This window comes from Hemicordylus capensis, chromosome 5, assembly GCF_027244095.1.
Source record: "Hemicordylus capensis ecotype Gifberg chromosome 5, rHemCap1.1.pri, whole genome shotgun sequence".
Taxonomy (NCBI): domain Eukaryota; kingdom Metazoa; phylum Chordata; class Lepidosauria; order Squamata; family Cordylidae; genus Hemicordylus; species Hemicordylus capensis.
Window position 1 is genome coordinate 46,782,159 of NC_069661.1, and position 15,690 is coordinate 46,797,848.

Below are 15,690 nucleotides of genomic sequence, written 5' to 3' on the forward strand. Positions count from 1 at the left end.
GCCTGTGTGTCTGGATAACACCAGAGCCTCAGATTGGTGCTGGGCCCCAGCTGACAGTCTGACACATGGGTCAGGGTACAGTTCCATCATCCCATCATTGGTCATGGTGGTGGCATGCGTTTGTGTGTGCTTGTTTGTGTCAGCAGCACTAATGGGTAGACTGTTACACATGGGTTTGGGGTTGGCCAGGGTGGGGCAAGCTGCCAGTGGTGCTGCAGTGGGTGGGAGTGACCATGAGTCACTCACCCTCCATGGCCAGCTTGCAATAGCCCAGCAGGGGGTTGGCCTTCAGGAAGACCAGCTGCTCCACCATGTCAGCATCCATGTGTGTGCAATGGGGTGTCACCATGTCCCCAGGCATGGAGAACACCCTCTTGCTCTGGATGCTGGTTGGTGGGCATTAGGGGAACTGTCTGGCACCTACTGCCTGGTCCAGCCAGACTTGGCAATGTGTTGCCCAAAACTGGATTGGCTGCATCTCCTGGCCTGCCACCGACTCCTGTAGGTGCTGCAGCACACACTGCTCAGCACTTCTTCAGGGTTCAGTGGGCACCTCCTGTCCCCCTGGCAAGGAACCAAGGAAGTCCTCTGTGAGCCAATGGGTGGAATGCAGAGGTGGAACCACTGGCTCACTTGGCCCTGCCAAGGACACCATGCTGCTGGACCGGGAAGTGGTCATAATGCTGCTAGGGCACGACTGTGCATTAGCAACAGGCACTTCCGCACCCTCCTCCTGGTAGCACCCCAGCCTTCTATCTTCTGCTTGCCTAACCTCTGCAACCAGGAGGTCCCTCCACCTGGGCAGCTGGGCAGGGGTGACCGCTTTGCCCTTCACATTTGGGTCACATAGGCAAGACAAAATATGTGCTGCCGATGCATCCAAGAGTGTGCTGAGCTGATCCACAACTCCAGCTGCTCAGCCAACTCCAACTGCTCAGCCAACCTGCCAAGGCAATTACTTCCCCAGTGGTCAACATGGTCTGGAGCTCACCCATGGTCTGCTTGAGGAAAAGAGCAATAGGCAAAGCCTGGATCAATATCGCTGTCTTTGTGGCAACAAAGAATGGTTCAAGTGCAGAGATAACCTCGGAAAGGATCACCCAGAGAATAAGAAATCCAAAAGTGGTGGGGGCGGGGGGGGGGATTCCAAGCAGCACCCAGTTTAAGCCACTGAGACTGATACAATTTTTCAAAAATTAGAAAAATAAAGTTGTTGGCACTGCAGATTAAAAGTAGAAAGAGAGAGAGAGAGAGCTATAGATAAGCCCAGCAGGCACTCTCTCTCCCTCACTGGGCCAGGAAGGCAGGCAGGCAGGCTGGCTGGCTGAGATCACCACCACTAATCTCCACTCTCAGTGCTGCTGCTGCTGCAATCTCTCTCTGATTCTTCTCTCCTGAGATACAAATGGCTCCCTGCCTCCAAGGAGCCCCTTAAATACATTTTGAAAATCCCTCCTTTGGCCTCGCCCCTCCATGTTCCCTCCCCCCAGCCAATGGGGGTCACAGTTGTCCATGACAACACTTTATTTGAATGATAACATGCCAACCAAGAAGCAAGGAGATCTCAAGCCAATCGAAAGCTAATTCCAGGAAACCAATCAGCAAGGGGGAAAAAGCCCTCTAAAATGGCACTCACCACTTGAATCACACAAATCAATTTGAGCTTGAAATGGGGCTGATTCAATTCAAACTCAAATTAGGCCCTTAATTCTAGGTGCAATTTGATTCAAGTTCGAATCACTCAAAGCACCCTGATTCGAGCTCAAATCGATTTGACTCAAATTGATTTGTGCATCACTAATGTTGATCAATATTTTTATGTTGTTTTGAGCACATCATGTCATTCTTCTGCTTTGGACTGCTGGAATTTTGGATATCCTGACTGGAACTTGTTGCTTCTTTTTTAGGCTATACCAATCCATTCATTATGAAATATCTTTATGACTCATCATTTTGGCATCTCAACCCCTGCTCATAAGATTCACTAACCTCCTCATCTGTTTATACTTCAAATTTAGACATCTCCCCCTCTGAAGCAAGCTATGTGAAATTTGGCAGTCCTAATCTCCCCCCTGCTGGATTCCCAGTAGTGCCATTCTTTATCAAAACAATGGTTTTGAAAGACCAACTGGCCCTTGCTCATGCTTCAACTTATTTTTCTATCATGTGTGAATTAGAGATCTTTGTACAACCTGAAGTCATAATTAATCATCACATTCAAGTAGTGCAAAATGCAAGCTCAGATAGAATATGGTCATATATGGTTGCAGCCTTTTTGACTTCAGAAGTCTACAGGATGAAGAAGAATATAATGACAATGTGAAAAGATAATGGAACAATTGCCTTTTCTTATGAAGAGTCTAAAGGAAATTATAATTCCTACATAGAATAGTTGGGATATAGGAACACCTCCTTTTTGTCATTCAAATCAGAGACATATACCACAAAAGAAAGCTATTACGTTACCTAGTAATAGCAAGCTGAGTCAGCCCTTCAGGGATTTTCAAGTGTGCGGTTCCAATAAGTCTAGATATTTCCAGCTTGAAGTTTAGGCCACTTAATGGTTTCTTCTGTCTGTGATTGCCCTGATAACAAACAGGATTTGTTTGAGTTCGCAGAAATGCTAGGCCAAATGAATTACTTTTAAAGCTGAAGACCCAAAGCCCTAGTTCATATGCCCAGTGATTGTGTGGTGGGCTCTTTAAATCCTGCCATTGTGAATGAAGGATGTTCTGGGTGACCAGCAATTAATGTGAAGCTGCTCATCATGTGGAACCTCCATATTTCACGATGTCACTTCAGATTTACAAAAAGGGAATGAGAGCCAATGAGGGAAAGGAAGTATATGCTGATGTTCTGAAAATCAGAGGTTTGGTGTGGTGAGTAAATACGCAAGATCAACTCGCCATAGCCCTCTTCAAGTGTTCAAACAAGGAACACCATACACAGTTACAAGTGCTAAAAGGGGGTCACAGAAACAGGGAAATCCAGGCTGCTGATCATGGAAGCACCTGCCATCATGGTTATGGTGCTTTTCTCTTCACACAAACACTGCTGTTTCTTTGATCAGCCAGTGGAGGGAGATGATCTTGGTCTTGTAGTAGCAGGCATGACTTGTCCCCTTAAGCTAAGCAGGATCCGCCCTGGTTGCATACGAAAGGGAGACTAGAAGTGCGAGCACTGTAAGATATTCCCCTTAGGGGATGGAGCTGCTCTGGGAAGGGCATCTAGGCTCCAAGTTCCTTCCTTGGCATCTCCAAGATAGGGCTGAGAGAGATTCCTGCCTGCAACCTTGGAGAAGCCGCTGCCAGTCTGTGTAGACAATACTGAGCTAGATAGACCAATGGTCTGACTTGGTATATGGCAGCTTCCTATGATCCTATGATTAGAGTGCCAGGCAGGACTTCTCACTCCCTTCTGGCACTTGTAAGCATGTACATTGTTCATTGTTTGAACACCTGAACAGGGCCGATATGAAAGTGTCCGCAGAATTGTATTTGATGTGGCTACTACAACCATCTGGTTGCTTTTATGAACTGGCCTTAGAAAAGGGTGATGCTATTGATTGCAACAAGTCTAGCTGTTGGGGCATACGGGGAGAGGGGCGAGTCAACACTAGCTCCTATCGCAAGAGGTCAAATCACTGTTTAGTTTTGTGTTGCTACAAATTAACCTGGCTTCTCTGAAACTATTTCAAACATATCAGCAACTTTAACACAGTTTAAGCAGTGATGGCATACAGAACACTCAAAGTCTGATCCATTTAAATTTGCTTATATATGTGGGGACTGATTCCTACATTAGACCTCCTGCCCTGTGGAAGTGCTGAAATGTCTCCATGTGGTGACTGCTCCATGTGATGGCCATGACATTTCAGAATGCCTTACCATCAGATGGCCCCTTTTTCATGAACGGTTTCAATACATCTAGGCATGTGGTTTCAGGCATGTATGGAATCTCTCAACACAAGAGGAGCAATTCATAGGGCACATGGTTCCCCACATTATGGTTGTTGCATGGACTGCTATCATAAGAAGTAGTGCCAATGTCTTCAGCGCAATGCTGGCTTCTGCAACATTCAAAACATCTTGTATTTTTGAGGAAACAGTTTTTTGGTTTGAAGGAGAGTGGGTCAAAGGAGTGTTATTATATGATATTCTCCTTTTTTCATTTCACTGTATTCTTAATCTGTGTGATATGTAAAGTGCAATAAGCTAGATGTTCAAAGAGACTTGCTAGATGTTAGACTATAAATGAAGTTGACATGGGTAACTCAAGGAATTGTTTCTTGCTGCATATGTTTTTTGATGTTTTACAGAAACTTGGAAGAAGCAAACTGCAGCACTGACTTTGAATCAATTTATAGGAGTCAAAGGGCACAGTATCTGAAAACAGTGGGAACTGTTTGTAGAAACCTTGTTTATTTTCTGTCTTTTAGAAAATCACTTGAAGCCATCCAACATATTTTGCAAAAACACTTTGTTATGTGGAACGGAAGCAGAGACTGTGGATGTTTTGGTCACCTTGGAAACATGCCGTAACAGAAACAGATGTCAAAAACCTTGTGACTTTTCTCTATTGCTACCTGTCTCAGCAGAGTCCAGATAAACACAAAACTTAGCCCTGAAACATCTGCCCATGCAGTACAATCCAGGGCAAATTAAGAGGTTGGAAAGACTGCTACATTGATTCAACAGTCTCATCAGAAGCATTTCATTTTCTTTTTCTGGTCTCTGTGCTAATGATGACTCTGACAGCTCATACATTCTCTATGTATTTCTGTTTTGTGTGTATAGAAACAGCAAACATCCTGTACTTTTAGTTTGGCTGTCAGAGAACCTGACTGGTTACATTTCAGTGCCAAGTAATGATATCTGTGATTCACTGCTGTACAAGGTAATGGCTGCCTTTCTTTCACTGAACAATTACTCTTTCAGCATGTTGATGCTCAGGCTTATTAGCCTAGGTCACTAATGCGTACTCTAATGCATAGGCTTATTTACAAAGTTAAAACATCCATTACTTCCATTAAGCACAGCAAATGGAATCAAGTGGTAGAGTCCCTTGGGTGTTGGTTAAAGTTTCATGTTTTCTGAAGGCATCCTAGTGTAGCACATTTGGAGATGGGACAGTCTGATGAACATCCTATCATTTTGGTATTTTGACATTTGGAGGTATTTTGACATTTGGAGGTATTTTGACATTGATCAAAGGAGCAAAGATACAAGGAGGTCATTCACACAATCAAAAACTGTGTTCTACCTGGTTTTGGGAGCTGTGTATGCTTCCAATTTTCGGTTGTGTGGAAGCAAGGTAAGAGGAAACTCTGGGTAGAAGTGATTGTGTGGAAGCCAGGTAGGAGGAAAAGCTACCCAGGTTTCCCCACTACCTTGCTTCCACACACCCACTTCTGCCCAGGTTTTCGTCCTACCTTGCTTCCACACAACCAAAAATTGGGAGCACACACAGCTCCCCAAACCGGGATGGAACACAGTTTTTGATTATGTGAATGACCTCTGGGAGTTATCCACGAGGAGAGGGGAAGAAGAACAGTTTGATTAAAAAGATAAAATGCAGAGGTAGGTTTGTCAAAATTGCTCCATCAGATGTCACTCAGCCCTCAAGGGCATATTTTTGGGTGGCACAGAGTGCTTCAGAGGGAAGGGGAGATGGCTGAAAATCCTCCCTCCCCACATGAGCACCTGTACTGTTTTAATTTGGAATCTGGCAGTTGCTCTCATGCTTCATTTGCTGCACGTACACACAGCATTAGGATGTTGGACAGTGAATGGTGTATTAGTCAGTGGTCCTAAACCTTTTCAGGGCCATCATACCCCAATTAGTTTTCATTGTATGATTTTTCAGTGGTCAGCCATGCCATTTATGGTGTGCGCAAAGTTTTATTGACTCTCAGATCAACAGCTTCTTAACCCGAGGAATAGAAGGATGGGCTTTGTTCATTTCAAAAACACTGTACACACAAGGCAAGATTCCATTGCTTTTATTAAGTTCCTACTGACCACATATGTGGTTGTGCCCTTCTTTTCATAAGGAACAACAGTAAATGTTTGTAACTGGACACTTACATCAGAGCTGCAGTATGCCATACTATACTGCACTAGAGAGGTCACTGTTCTCTCTATTCAAAGTACTGGCTGGAGCATGAGATTGAATACAAATGTCTGTTTGGGTTGTCTAGAGCCAGATTCTCAACATCCCTTCCTGAACTCTGTATTTCTAGTTTGTGTGTAAAGCCAGCAGAGCAGCTAGATTATATATTCAGTGGAACAATTCAAGTGATAATGCTTTTCTTTGACTATTCCACATCAATCTGCAGATGGGGGAGGCACATCCCATACATAGGAAACCACCGTGTTAGAGGCATGGTTAAACCTAGCCTTTTCTCTGACATTCTATTTTTCTATGCCAGGGAGGGTTTTCTTCAATAGGCAAAAATCGTGCAGGCTCTTTCCCCCTGCAGTTTGGACTGGTGCAGTCAAGGACAAGTTTTCCCATTCCATTTGCTCAAATGGCCAAACTGGCAATTGGTAGTTTCAACTTCCCTGTCTCAGAGAGGCTCATCTTTATGTGAATGTTCATGAAAAATGTTCTAAAGTTCCTCCATTCAAGATGGTCATTCTTTGTCAAGGAGATCAACTCATATGAGGTGAGATGGAATCGAGCTAAATGGAAGTTAAAAGATACCTTGATCTTAACAGGTACTCACTGACGAAGAAAACATATTTATTAATTATTGTTTATCTGGTGTAAATAATTTCCAATACAAGTATAAAACAGGATAAAATGATTAAAACAATTTTACAAAATAAAACAATAAGTTTAAAATCAATCAATCATCAATCAATCAATTAAAAGCCTGAGAAAACATGTGTGTCAAGGGTCTTTTAAAAAGCAGCCAGAGAAGCTCTTGTTTTGACATGAGTGCATTCAAGAGCCCCGGGGCAGCCACAGAGAAGGTCTGGTCCTTGAGGTGGTGAGCTGGTGGCAACCTTAACCAGACCTCCCCAGATGATCTTGAACATTTTTTGGGACACTCTCTGTATTATTACTTTACAAGTTTCACAGCTGATTTCTGACATTCACAAAAGATTCCTTGGCTATGTTACATTTAAACCTGGTGATGTCTCATTGGTCAACATTTACAATCAACCCTTTCGAAATTGGGGATGAAGAGAAATATATGGAAACAAACTCAAACTACTTTTCAGTTCAAACTTTTCATCTTAAAAAGTATGTTTTCCTCCATATGAATAAATCCAGCTGTTTCCCAAATGATTTGTAGGAAGTAGCTTAGCCCTTTAAAATAACTAGGAATAGGAGGTCAGGTTCAAAAGCAAGTGTTGACAAAGAACTGATTGCTTCTACTTTGTAGGCATCATAAATGTCAGGACAAAACAATTGTGCTGCTTGTCTTTATTAGATTCCTCCTTGTGCACATTTGCTCCTCAGAAAGATATCAGGTTGAAAGCAGTGGAAACAGAAGATCAAAATCTATTAGGAAATTCTGGAAATCTTGCTCTGCATATAAGAAGTGAAGACATGGCAGTCCTTGACTACTGGAAGTTCTCACTAGTATCTGCATAGATATTGTGTGTGTGTGTGTGTGTGTGTGTGTGTGTGTGTGTGTGTGTGTGTATGTTTAGCTTCCCATGCATTTTCAAGTTTTTCTCAGCAACCCATCTCAGATTCCCTGCAGTGCAATAGAACTATTCAGTGTTGCATTAAATATCATGCATTGTACTCCACAACATGACGGACAGATTCTCAGGTGAGACCTGTACAAAAAAAAGATGTTGTGGGTTGTGTATTCTGCTACTATAGTAGCAGAATACACAACCCAAAACATTTTTTGTTTCTTTCTCCTTTCTGCTTTTTACCGTAAATTAAACATGTTGGCTGACATCCAGACTAATTAAGCCCTTGTGCAACTTACATAAGCCCTCTTCAGAGTGTCATAGGCACTCATGCTTACAACTGCAAAAGCAGCGAGGAAGTCCTGCCCCATCGCTGTCACTCATCTCCTCCCACTGGGTGCACACCCTTTTGGCACAATTTATTTGAAGGGGGATGCATTGTAGCCACGTTCCCTGGTGATTCTATGGGCGGATCAATGAACCTGGATTGTTCCACATTGCTATTCATGGAATCACTGGTGAACAGGTCCCCTATGGCAGGTCCCCCTTCAGACAAATGGTGCCATAAGTGTGTATGCCCAGTGGGAGGAGGTGAATGAGTGACAGTGGCAGGGTGTTACTTCTTCCCCGCTTTTGCAGTAGTAAACAAGAGTGCTACTCGTGCTTATAACATCTGAAGAGGGCTAAAGTTTCACTAGTGAAAGAAGAACATGAAGCTGTGCGAAGTCACAGGATTATCAGAACTGTGCTCTTGCACAGTATTTCCCAGCAAAACTAGTACATACCTGTTTGTATTTGTGAAATACTAATCTTGAAAACAAGCATCAGATTTAGCACAAGTGGCTAGAGGAACAGCTTTGAAATAGTATGATGTCCTTTCATGAACTCTTCATTCGTCAAGATGTCAGTCATTGCTTTAAAATTATTTTTAATAGTGATTGTTCTAAGTAAAACTTCTAAGGTTTTTTTTTAAATTAAAAATTCTCAAAACTCTTTGGGAACCCCTTAGTATACTTTCTGTCCTTCATGCACTTGGCTTCTGAATTCATGTTACTAAACATTTTGTGGATCCTATAACTTGTGAATCCTAAAATTTTCAGATTTTTGCTGGAAAAGTGCTACATTTATTTGATAGACATCACATAATTCAAATTTAGCTTCAAGAGGGACAAAAACATGTACATGAAGCAATGCACTTTTTAAAAAACTGTAACACAGAGGCTAACACAGACATAACACAGAGCGATGGACCTGTGGTTCTACTCCCTCCACTCGCCCTCAATTCGGATGTTCAGGAGAGAGTCTTCTCTGTAGTCTTGCTGACCAGAGAGGAGGGGGGACTGGCTGCCTGGGCTTCCTTCTTGACTAAAGGACAGCCCCAGCAGCCAATAGCAGTTGGAACAAGGGAGGAGCTTCCTCCCTCAACTCTGGTTGCAAGGCAACCAGACTGTGGTGCCAGCATTCAGACTTAACACTGACACTGTGGAACCAGAGGTCCAGGCATCAAACCTCACTACAAACCTAAGGTACAAATCATTGTCCAGGGAGCGAAATCACAGGTCCATTTTCCTGCGAAACTGCAGTTGCCTGCATTCGGACAGAGGTCCCTTCACCCCTGGTTTGGTGTTACGTACAAATGCAGCCATTGAGATTATTCATAACCTCTCCAAAAAGTTTCACAAACTCTTGATGCAGCATTTCCATTACTTTCACGTGGGCCTGGTTTGGATGTCATGCCAGACCATAGTTTAGTGCAGTGGCATTCAAAATTCTTTTCTCACAATCTGGTGGAAGCAATCACTTATCCCCACAACCCAAAATATGATTTCCATAAGAGGTTTTATAAAATGTCAGTAGGGCACTACATGCCAGGGCTTATATTTCACAGCTCATGTCTCCAGAGTAGTGAGCAAGTGTAACGATCAGGCAGTAACAGCCTTTCCTTTCCTGTAAACAGTGAACTGGAAGTGTACCCTGCCCTTACTGACAGGCTAGAGATCAGCCACTCAGCACATGGTGGGTGGGGCCTAGATGGCCATGAAGGAGGAAGAGAAGGCTTTCTTTGTTCTCAGTTGGAGGCTGGCTGTGCTTTCAACAGGATGGAGCTATGCAGTTGGCTACTGAAAAGGACTGAAGATCCTTAAGGGACAGGATTGCAGGATATTTGAAGTAGGGATGTGCACGAACCGGTTCGGAGGACATGTTGGAGGCCCCCGAACCGGTTTAGAACCGGTCTGGTCCGGTGGTCCGACACTGAGGGGGGTCTACCTTTAAGGGCGGGGGGTAGTACTAACCCCTCCCGCCGCTCTTCCCCCTCCGGCGCTGCGTGTGACGTATGCGGCGCACGCACGGTGGCAACAGGCGCGCATGCCGTGACGGGCGCATGCATGCTTGTATTTCTGCAACTTCCTGGCAATGATGGGGGCAGGGGCGGCAGGGAGGAACGCTGCCACCCCCAAAACTTCGGTCCTAACTGCAGTGCCGGAGGGGGAAGAGTGGCGGGAGGGGTAAGTACTACCCCCCCACCCTTAAAGGTAGACCCCCCTCAGTGCCGGACCACGCCACGTGGTTCTCTGCACACCACTAATTTGAAGCCCATCATTGCAAGGAAAAGGGAGATTTAGTCTCGGGAACAGTTTGCTAGTAGTTAGTATGTGTCAGAAACTAATTTTCCTTTTTGTGCTTTGCAGATCCTTACAACTGTTTTATTGTGTTTTATCTGTAAGGTAACAAGCTAAGGAATGCTGAACCTGTGCCCACTTATCCATCCAGGGCATTGCAAAAGTCTCTGTAACTTTTAAAGGTGTTTTTAAAGGTTCCTATATCCCTGTTCCTTTCAACTGGGATGCCTTTTGAAGTCTTGTTGAAACTACTGAATGTTTCTTTTACCTATAACTAAAAGCTGAGAAAGCCTCAGACGGAAGCAGTTGTAGTATTTTGAATAAAATTTTTCTCCTCTTGTTCTTTGTATTTTACCTGCCTCTGAGTGGATTTTTAACTTAGGAAAAGGGGTTATACTCTGCTGCAAACACGTCTCAATTTTAATTACTCAGAAACCTTACCAGGTTTTCTCATCATGTGTAGGCATGCAGGTGGGGATTTTTGTGGGGGGGGGGGTTGTGGACTTTCCCAATAGTAATGAGTAGGAGAGTTCCCTGGAATTTCACGCACACCAGCGGGGGATTAGACTCTGTTAAAAAGTGGGTGTGGTGGCAGCTACTAAAGGAATGGTTTAAGTTTAAAGGAACAGCTTTTGTGGGTGAAAGCAAGAAAGAGGATGATTCAGCATTTTTCTTCCCTCACGTGGGCTTGCTTTGAGACAAAGGCTGGGTTAAATTCTCTACAACAAGAAAATCTTCTCACTAGTTGATTAGCTACATCCAAAACTGCTATTTCATACACAAAATGCATGATCTTAAATTTAGCACTCTTATCAGAAACAAGGTATGTTCCTGTATCTGAATGACTGTTACTTTAAAAATGTTGTGGATTATATTTAAAGAGACCATAACAATTCTAATTAACAAGAGACCCAGTGCCTAATACCCCATGTCCCACTACTAGATCATGACCTATACCTGGAAAACCACTGCTTTAGTGTGGTGATCATGAGAATGGGGTTGAATGGGTTCTCCTCCTTTGTGTGTGTGAGGGAATGACGTTTTCTACTTTTCCACTTCTGTTGCTGGTTTAGAGAAAGACAGGATCTATCGTGTCCAAACTGGCAAATCAGCTTGTTCTAACCACAGTTTGCAAACTAGCCAAATTACAATTTCAAATTGCAATGGAGCACATTGTTGATTGTATGGATAGACTAGCACTGGTCTTCTCTAGGATTTATAGCAATACTTCTGTGTGTTGGTGGTATACCATCATGTATACCAGCAAACAGCTGTTATATCTCCAACTTGTGGAATGTTGTAATTCCTTCTGCATAAATAGGTTTATTATGGTAAAACCTTCTAAAATCGTCTCTTGGCATTCTCTCTTCTACTACATTCGTTCACTCTCACTGTAATGCTTCCTGTATGTTATTGGTTTATATCTTTTATTGATACTGTATAGCAAATCCTAGTTTGAGTTTGTGGCTTGCTGGATCCTAAAAATTAGTTGCATCTGAGATCCCCCCCCCCCCCCATCTCTCTGAAGCTGGTACTGCCTGTTGTTATATTATATAATACAGTATTCCCTATGTTCTGAAAGAATGTCCTCCATGTCCTGGTGAATTTTTAAATCCTGGTTCTCACAAAAACCTAACGAAAGTGCACAGTTTATTAAGACTGAAGTAATGGCATGAAAGAGAATGTTGGCCAATTAAGAGAAACTGAGCTTTGGAGGGGAACTTGGCTTGGTTTGGAATGTATGCAGTCTTTCTGAACTTGTGGTAGTTTGTTCCCCCCATCCCAGTTCCGAAATGTGGTGCCACCCATAGTTCTCTTAATTAAGAGAATATGTAAAACATGCCTTCAGCTAAGGTTCTGTTGTATACTCTATTTTAGTAACCCACTAGAATAACCTTCCTTGCTTTTCAGTTGTGCAAAACAATAGCACTATTACAATCAGAGTCATCTTGCACTGGAGCCAAGCCTTCCTCATTGATAACTTATGAATTATGAGTCAATCCTCCATGAACATTATTAAAATCCAGTACATGTTCCCAATTAAGAATATCCCGCAGCATTCTTGATCATCCTCAGCAATTAACATAATGTTGGAGTTCAGCTACAGGGTAAATGTTGTAACCTGACTCGGAGCTCTTGGCCATCAGGTGTTTCTAATTTGTAGCTATATCAAGTGTATGTAACTACAGAAATGTAGAAGAAATCACAATAAGAGCAGAGCTGGAGCAATTGTCTTGATGGGTTTTGATTTTAATTTGGATTGCTGGCATGCAGTTGTTCCCTGTGATCAAACAAATATATAAAGTATTTCCATTGCTACAGTATGAATATGGTGAAAGGTTATTGAAATGTACCATAATCTGTGGGCATCCAGAGTCATAAGAATGTAAGAACAGCCCTGCTGGATCAGGCCCAAGGCCCATCTAGTCCAGCATCCTGTTTCACACAGTGGCCCACCAGATGCCTCTGGGGAGCCCACAGGCAAGAGGTATGTGCATGTAAGCCAGCGTGGTGTAGTGGCTAGAGGGCTGGACTAGGACCGGGGAGACCTGAGTTCAAATCCCCATTCAGCCATGATACTAGCTGGGTGACTCTGGGCCAGTCACTTCTCTCTCAGCCTAACCTACTTCACAGGGTTGTTGTGAAAGAGAAACTCAAGTATGTAGTACACCGCTCTGGGCTCCTTGGAGGAAGAGCGGGATATAAAATGTTAAATAAATAAATATCCTCTCTCCTGCTTTTGCTCCCCTGCAACTATATTGAGAGGCATTGGGCCTCTGAGGCTGGAGATGGCCCACAGCCACCAGACTAGTAGCCAGAAGTGCACCTTGGTAATTTTGGAGCCTGGACCTAAAGGCCTTTGGAGGCCCCCTCTTCTAGAAATTTGGCATCATCATGCTTGGCCAGGGTGACCACACCACCTGGGACAGACTAAAGAGGATTTGAGGGCCCCCAGGGGCTGTGGAGGCCCTGAAATTAGGCCCCAAAGTCCAGGGGTAAGAGCACCTCTGCTAGTAGCCATTGATAAACCTGTCCACCACGGATCTGTATAAGCCCCCTTTAAAGCCATCCAAGCTGGTGGTCATCACCACTTCCCATGGCAAAGAATTCCATAGATTCATTATGTGCTGTGTGAAAAAGTACTTCCTCCTGTTGGTCCTAAATGTCCCATCCTTCACTTTCATGGGGTGACCCTTGGTTCTAGTGTAGTGAGAGACAGAGAAAAATTTCTCTCTGTCCACTCTCTGCACTCCATGCATAATTTTATACACCTCGATCATGTCTCCCTTTAGTCGTTTCTTTTCCAAGGTAAAGAGCTCCAGATGCTGTAGCCTAGCCTCATAAGGAAGGTGCTCCAGGCCCCTGATCACTTTGAAAAGTTTGTACGCAGTACTCCAGATGTGGTCGCACCATAGATTTGTATAAGGGCATTATAATATTAGCATTTTTATTTTCAATCCCCTTCCTAATGATTTCTAGCATGGAATTAGCCTTTTTCACAGCTACCATGCATGGAGATGACACTGTCAATGAGATGTTCACCTTGACCCCAAGATCTCTTTCCTGGCCAGTCACAGACAGCTCAGATACCATCAGCGTATATGTGAAGTTGGTCCTCTTCCTCACTGGTATGACTTGGAGGTGAAAGATCTTAAATTAACCATAGACATGGTGGCAACTTGTATCACAGTGTCTCTGTCACACACCCACTGCCCCTCTGACTTTTGCAGCTGAAATCCCATGTACTACCATCTGATGCACTGGCTGGAGTTGACACAACTAAGCTGCCAGACTATTCTTGCTCTTCGAGCTAATGTTGAGGTGGAACCAGACAAGTGGTCTTCGTGGAGACAGGACTCGGAGCCCAGTTTATTAATAAACTTCATGCCCCTTCTCTTCTGATTTAGGGCAAGCCATGAGCTCATTCTGGGGAGCTCCAGCAGCCTGGCTCACTGATCCAGAGGAGTAACCAGAGAGGGCAGGAAGGCACTGCAATGAGTCTTACTTACCCCACTGAGGAGAGACAGAGCCAGGAAACCTGAGTGAGGCAACTCAGGCCTCACCCTTCCCAACTGATATTTGTTGCAATTTCCCTTGCCTTTTGGTCCTCTTACACTTGGCCAATGGGCATGGCAAAGGACGCAACTACCTGTATAGTGTCCAGCAGGCAAGTTCTATAAGAGCTCCATCCCTTCACAAAAAGATGTAGGCGCTTGCTTTTTGGTTCTTCCCTCCACCTATGGTTCCAAGTCATAGTCACCCTGTAACAGACCCATTCTAATGTTCTTGGTAGAAGAACTCTTTCCAAAGGCTGGTTTAAACAGGATCTTCATGCCTAGGATTTCCAGATGGGACCATGGTTTGGCTTCATGCATCTTCCCTCACTGCACATAACACCTGGAACGAGACCTGGAATCTATGCTTGGCATCATGGCATTGCATAAGACTTGGGCATAGGAGCTCATTGATTTAATTGCTTTTGGGTATAATTGTGCATGTCTGCACATGCACGTACAGACATGAGGAAATTCAGGGTTTGCCCTTGTGTGTATGTATGTATGGGAACCAGTTTTGATCAGTTTAGAGCCTCATTTCACTCTAGTACCAAGAATAATAAGGGTGTCAATGCAGCGTACAAATAGTTACATATGTTGAGTATGATGCAGGTGTGTCCATTAAGTGGGTCTCTACATGGCCTGGGTCATGACCGGGCCATGTAGAGGCCCATTGGGCATGTGTGGTGGCCTTCAAAATGGTCACCGTGACAGAGGGAAGACCCAGAAAAGGCAGAAGAATGCTTGAACAGTGAGATTTACTGCATAATAGAGGCCGGTGTTGGGGGGAAGCCTTGGAAAAGCTCCCTGGAGGAAGTGGATTTTTTAAAAAAAGTCTTTGAAACCCCCCCCCCCCAGACCGAATGGGGGGGGGGTCAATGGGGGGCAAAAACCAAACTGGCCCCGTCTGGTTTGGACTCGAACTGAACTGGGCCAGCCGGTTTCATGCACACCCCTATTTGTAAATACTTCCATTTTTGGAATCCAGATTATTTTAGCAATACATGGGATTGCAGGAAACAAAATAAGTAAGAAACTGAGAGGAGAAAAAAGAATAAAACAGGCACTCAGCTACTTGTGCCTTTTATTATTAATTAATTAAAAATAACATGATCAGATTGTGATCTTGCTTACATTCATGTCTGTATAAAATACTACCTTTTACTTCTTCTTTTCTCCAAGAGGCATAAATGATTTGTGCAAACTGAAGCTTGACCTTTACCAGCACAACTGGTTTTATCCATGTCATCAGCTTTCTGAGAATTTTGAAATGAAAGGCTCCAATTTTTACATGCTCAAATTGCCATATCCTGCAAATACAAATCCAGTGAATGTTTTGTGTGCTCTATTTCATGTTAG